Source organism: Hemicordylus capensis, chromosome 1 (assembly GCF_027244095.1).
Source record: "Hemicordylus capensis ecotype Gifberg chromosome 1, rHemCap1.1.pri, whole genome shotgun sequence".
In the NCBI taxonomy this organism is placed as follows: Eukaryota; Metazoa; Chordata; class Lepidosauria; order Squamata; family Cordylidae; genus Hemicordylus; species Hemicordylus capensis.
Genome location: NC_069657.1, coordinates 435,974,408 through 435,981,110, shown reverse-complemented (window position 1 = coordinate 435,981,110; position 6,703 = coordinate 435,974,408).

Here is a 6,703-nt window from a genome sequence, read left to right as displayed (position 1 = left end):
ATATGCTGGTAACCTCCAGACTGGATTACCGCAATGCGCTCTATGTGAGGCTGCCTTTGTATGTAGTCTGGAAACTGCAGCTGGTCCAGAATGTGGCAGCCAGGTTGGTCTCCGGGTCATCTCCGAGAGACCATACTACTCCTGTGCTGAAAGAACTACACTGGCTTCCGATAAGTTTCTGAGCAAAATACAAGGTGCTGGTTATAATCTGTAAAGCCCTAAGCAGCTTGAGCCCTGGGTATTTAAGAGAACATCTTCTTTGTCATGAACTCCACTGCCCATTGAGATCATCTGGAGAGGTTCGTCTGCAGTTGCCACCGGCTCGTCTGGTGGCTACTCAGGGACGGGCCGTCTCCACTGCTGCCCCAAAGTTTTGGAATGCACTCCCTGCTGAAATAAGAGCCTCTCCATCTCTGACAATTTTTTAAAAAATCTTTAAAGATGTATCTGTTCACCCAGGCTTTTAATTAAATACTGTTTTAATAGTTCTAACATAGCAATAGCAATAGCACTTACATTTATATACCGCTCTATAGCTGGAAGCTCTCTAAGCGGTTTACAATGATTTAGCATATTGCCCCCAACATTCTGGGTACTCATTTTACCGACCTCAGAAGGATGGAAGGCTGAGTCAACCTTGAGCCCCTGGTCAGGATCGAACTTGTAACCTTCTGGTTACAGGGCGGCAGTTTTACCACTGCGCCACCAGGGGCTCTAACATGGTTTTAAAACATTGTTTTAAAATTTAAAATTGTAATGTTTTAACTTTTTCTGCTGTCATTTATCTTAACTAATGTGTTTTTCTTCTGCTGTCATTTCTTTTAAATATTTTTTTTTCCTGTTGTCATTTATTTTATTTTGTTGTAAACTACCCAGAGATGTAAGTTTTGGGTGGTATAAAAATATACAATAAATAAATAAATAAATAAACAAACAAACAAACAAACAAATAAATAAATAAATAAATAAATAAATAAATAAAATAAAGAAATAAAGAAAGCATTTGATAAAGGGGGAAATGGAGATATAACAGGAAGATGCATTTACAAGGGAAACAGCAGTGCCTAAAATCACCTAGAGAACAGAAATTGTTTCACATACTTTTTAAAGGCCACGAGAAAGTAATCAACAGATGGGAATGTGAAGGTAACAAGTATTTTATGTATGTATGTATTTATTTATTTATTGTTAAATTTATATACCATCTTTCATTAAAACAATCCCAAGGTGGTTTACACAAAAATTAAAAACAAGACTATAAAAACAACACACTTAAAATATTAAGATAAAATATAAAACAAATCTGACTAAAAAGATGTAAAATACAAGCATAAAAACTGTACAAAATACAAAGAAGCAGCAGAAGAGACAATAATATAAAAGCCTGGGTAAAAAACCAAGATTTAACACGCTTTCTAAAAACTGTGATTGAGACCGAGGAGCAAATAGCCACCAGGAGAGCATTCCAGAGTCTGGGGGCAGCAACAGAGAAGGCCCGGTGTCATGGCTCAGACCTCTGACTCCGAAGAGTCAGAGGAGGAACGGGAGGACTCGGTTGGTAGTGAGGGCTCAGAGGCACAGCAACAGGATTTGGCAGGGAGAACAGACTTTGGAGCTGAGGAATCGGAACAGCTGCCAGACATGAAGGCTGATCAAGAGGAGGCTGGGATTTCACCTTTCTTGAGAAGACGTCTCAAGAGGAAGGCTCAGTGGGAGACACGCAGGCGCAGGATATCACAAGAGAGGAAGCAGAAGTGCTGACTCAGGGAAGTCTGATTGGCTGCTGGTTCTCTTGAGCCATATATTAAGCAGTCTATGACTTGCACAGATGCTGTTAGCAACTTTTGCTTACCGCAGACCATGTTTCTACTTAGAATTCCTCAACTTTTCGAGTTCCAGTTTGCCCTTGTTCTGTTCTTTCCTGCTCTGTGTTTCTTGTCCCGTTAATTCCCTGCTCTGGTGTCCTTTGTTCTATTCATTACTTTATCTGTTGTTTTCTTTTCAGTTATTACTCAGTTATCGTAGAGTGGGGTACCTAGTTCAGTTCAGGGGACTTGATTCGTTTACTACTATTTTTCTTTGTGAGCCTTTCGTTTTCCTTCATGCAGCTTCACTGCTACTTTCTAACTCACAGGAGGATCGCTGAAGGGGTTGTAAATCCTGTTGGGTTAGCCGAGCTAACAGATTCACGACACCCTGTCCCGTGTGCACAACAACCAAGCCTCCCTCATTGTTGGCACCCGGAGCAGAGCCCCCTGAGATGACCTCATCAAGCGGGCAGCAACTCTTGGAAGCAGGTGGTCCCTCAGGTATCCCGGGCCCAAACCATTAAGGGCTTTAAAGGTCAAAACCAGCACCTTGAATTGGACCCAGAAACAAACTGGTAGCTAGTGTAGCTCTTTCAAAATGGGTGTGATGTGATCCCAACGGGCAGCTCCAGATAAAACTCTAGCTGCTGCATTTTGCACTAGCTGGAGTTTACAGATATTCTTCAAGGGCAGCCCCACGTAGAGCACATTACAGTAATCCAGCCGTGACGTGACTAAGTCATGGGTAACTGTGGCCAGATCTGTCAACTTGAGAAAGGGACGCAGCTGGTGCACTAGCCGAAGCTGTGCAAAGGCACCTCTGGCCACTGCCTCCGCCTGAGCATCCAAAGGCAGAGCCAGGTCTAGTAATACCACCAAGCTGTGTACTTGCTCCTTCAAGGAGAGTGCAACCCCATCCAGGACTGGTAGACTCTCCTCATCCTGACTGGCTCTCCTAGTGACCAACATTACCTCCATCTTGTCTGGATTCAGTCTCAGTTTATTAGCCCACATCTAACCCATCACGGCCTCCAGCTCTCAATTCAGGACATCCACCGCCTCCCTAGGATCAGGTGACAAGAAGAGGTAGAGCTGAGTGTCATCTTCATATTGCTGACAGCTCAGTCCAAGTTCAATACTAAGAGACTCTCCACATTGAAGATCTGATCTCCTTAAGTATGATGCATTCAGATTCAAGACAGACAATGGAAAGTATCTCTTCAACAATGCACAATTAATGAATTGCATTTGCTGTCACAAGATGCAGTGTTGGGCACTTGCTTAGAGGGTTCTAAAAGCGGACTAGACACATGTATAGAGGACAAGTCTATCAATGACTACCAGTCATGAGTCATGATGGCTATAGTCTTCCTTGGAGGCCTTCAGGAGAGCCTTAAAGACCCATCTTTTTAGTCTGGCTTTTAACAATATCTAGTTTTTAATTATTGTTGTTGTTGTTGTTTACACCGTCAAACAGGTGTTATTGACTGGTTTGTTTTATCCAGACATCGAGTCCTTCTCAAGGACCTGGGATGGCTGAATTTTATTATCAGTGTTGTTGCTGTTATTATTATAGATATTGTCGCAGAATATAGGCTGTTCCCAGTAAAGTTGCTTTTTGTAAATGGCTGATGGTGATTTCTGTGGCCCCTATGGTGCTGAGGTGCTCTTCAAGTTGTTTTGGAATTGCACCTAGGGCGCCATTTACCACTGGGATTATTTTGGTCTTCTTCTGCCACAACTTTTCAATTTCCATTTGTAGATCTTTGTATTTGGTGATTTTTTTCTATTTCTTTTTCTTCTATTCTGCTATCCCCTGGTATTGCTATGTCGATTATTTTGACTTGTTTTTCTTTCTTCTCGACTACAGTTATATCTGGTGTATTGTGTGGCAGATGTCTGTCTGTTTGTAGTCGGAAGTCCCATAATATATTTCCATCTTCATTTTCTACAACTTTTTCAATTTTGTGGTCCCACTGATCTTTGGCTACAGGTAGCTTGTATTTTTTGCAGATGCTCCAGTGTATCATCCCAGCTACTGTACCTTGTCATGCCTTTGTTTGTGGTCAGTCTGTGCGATCTTTTTACAATAGCTGATTAGGTGGTCCACTGTTTCATCTGTTTCTTTACAAAGGTGGCACTTGCTGTTGGTTATTGGTTTTTCAACTTTTGCTCTTATTGCATTTGTTCTTAGTGCTTGTTCTTGTGCAGCCAGTATTAAACCCTCTGTTTCTTTCTTCAAGTTGCTATTATTATTATTATTATTATTATTATTATTATTAATTAAATTTTTAATACCACCTTTCCAAAAGGCTCAGGGCAGTTTACATTAAAACAACACCATTAAAATCAATTAACAATTAAAACAGATATTATAAAATAGCATAAAACAACAATAATTAACAATTAAAACATAAAACAACAATTAAATAGCCAGAACAATTTAAAAACAATTTAAAAAGCTGATTAATGTTATCTTGTTAACCAGTTATCTAGTTATCTAGTTAAATGTCATCTAGTAACTTAATGTTATCAAGTTTTAATTGTAATTTCAATCTGGTTCTAATTGGTTTTTGGAAGGAGGCAACAGCAGGAGAGAACTTGTGCCTTCAGGTTATGCTTGCAGGCTTACCGGAAGCAGGGGTGTTGACAGCCTTGGACCACTGACACACATGCCCCAAACCAGTTCTTTAGAGCCCCAGTCCTCTGCACTGCCACACTGTTACTTTAACAGTCTCATTATCACACTGCTACTCTGCCTGCTGTTTGCACCACATAGCATCTGCACTCCCTGCAGGTAACCCACCCTATGGCATGATGGCAGCAGGCAGCAGCCCCCTTCCTGCACAGTACGTGCACTCCTAGCTCAAGCAGAAAGTTATTGCAGTGCTGGCATGTGATGCCAAATGCAGGCAGCTGTGTTGTCCATCTCCTCCCTTGCCTTGTATGTCCCTACCCTAAGATCTTAGTACCTGAAGATCTTCAGAGGCCCTCCTTAGGGTGCCCCTGCCAAACAAGGTGAGGCGGGTGGCTACCAGGGAGAGGGCCTTTTCGGTGGTTGCACCCTGTTTATGGAATAGCCTCCCCAGGGATGCTTGCCTGGCTTCGTCACTTTGGTTTTTTAGATGCCAGGTAAGGAGCTTTTTGTTCATCCAGGCCTTTTAAATTAGGGCTTTTAAATTCGGCTTTTCAGACTTGACCTGATTTGTAACTAATGTTAAAATGAGTTTTTAATGCTGCTTTGTATGGTATTCTGTTTTCACCTTTTTTGTCTGTTATGATTTAATGTGTTGTGTGTTTTCGTTGTATGTATTAATCCTCTGTTGTGAGCAGCCCAGAGAACAATTTGTTATGGGGTGCTAACAAATAATGTGTATTATTTATGTATTATTATTATTTATTTATTCCTCCCACCACCATGCGGCCAACAGTCACTTGGAGAAAACACGCTGAATGCATCATTGCTGCTGCCATTTAACAAGGGGAGGCTGTTAGCTTCTCTTTATATACCAGTTTCCCAGTTGTGGGTCTGAACCAGCCTCTATGGGTCCAAGCCCCAAATCTTTTAAGTCCCTTGTAACACCCCTTCCAGAAACAGCTGGTTGGCCACTGTTGGAAAAGCCATGCTGGACTAGCTGGTCCTTAGGGCTGATCCAGCAGGGTTCTTCTTGTGCTCTTAATGGAACCTCCCTGTATTTAGGCAATATACCACTGAGTACCAGACATTAGAGACAGAGGAGGCTATTGCATACATGCCTTGTTTGTGGGTGTCCAAGGAGCATCTGGCTCACCACTATGAGAAGGCTGAAGTTAATGTTTGCTCTGATCCATCATGACACTTCCTATAGCAGGGTCTCCACACAGCAGGTTGTATCCAATTGTACATGGTCACCAGGTGCAGGTTTTTCAGGTCATGATCCAGGACCATCACTCCCTCCTTGGCAGCGGGAGGGGGGATGAGACAGACAGTTCAGGGGATGAGAGAGGGTAGATTTCATGTGGCCTCTGGTCCAGGAGCCCCTCAGTTGTAAGACGACAAGAACAGTTTGGGGGATGGGTCAGGGTGGGAAGCTCCAGCTTTATCAGATACATGCCTTCTGCTGCAGCCCAAGGAGGCACCTTTGCCTGCATCCTCAGACTTGGAGGACTCTTCTGATGTCCAGCCTACTGGAGTGGATGCTCTCCAACTTTGCTAAAGTCTAGCTGCTTTGCCACAGAATAGAGTTTTCCCCCTTTAAGCTCTGATAACTCCTGCAGGAAGTTGGCAGAGGCCCTCCAGTGTCACCAGAGACAGTGCTCAAAATCAGGCGAGGCCCTTTTAAGAACAGATCCTTCACTAGCAATGGGGTGAGGATTGTTGGAGCTAGGACCCTGGCAGCATCAGCGCTCAGCTGCAATGTCTCATAGTGATCACTATGTCATGGATATAGGATAAAAGTGCTGGACTCCTCCCTCTTTGATCTTCCAGTGTTAGTCTCCATTTTGTCTCTCCAGAGATGGCTGTTTGTTTAGTCTCTCTCCCCTTAAGCTCAGCTTTCCTATCCTGGGAGAGATCTATAAGCCTAGATACAAGTTGTAAAATCCCTGTATATTTGTCAGATGGAAAACTGATGTATGTAGAAGGGAAAGGATCTGCACAGTTCCTCTGCAAACTGAAATTATTAGGTTATATGGATGCAGACTGGTCTGAGGATCAAACAGACTGGAAGTCAACCAGTGGTTATGTATTCTTTTATGGTGGCGGAGCAGTCAGTTGGCATAGCTACATGCAATCAATAGTTGCTCTCTCAACTACTGAGGCAGAATATGTATCTGCCACTCAAGCATGTCAAGAGGTGGTGTGGCTGCACAAGCTAATGCTGGATTTCAACATAGATGAACCAAAACCCACTGAG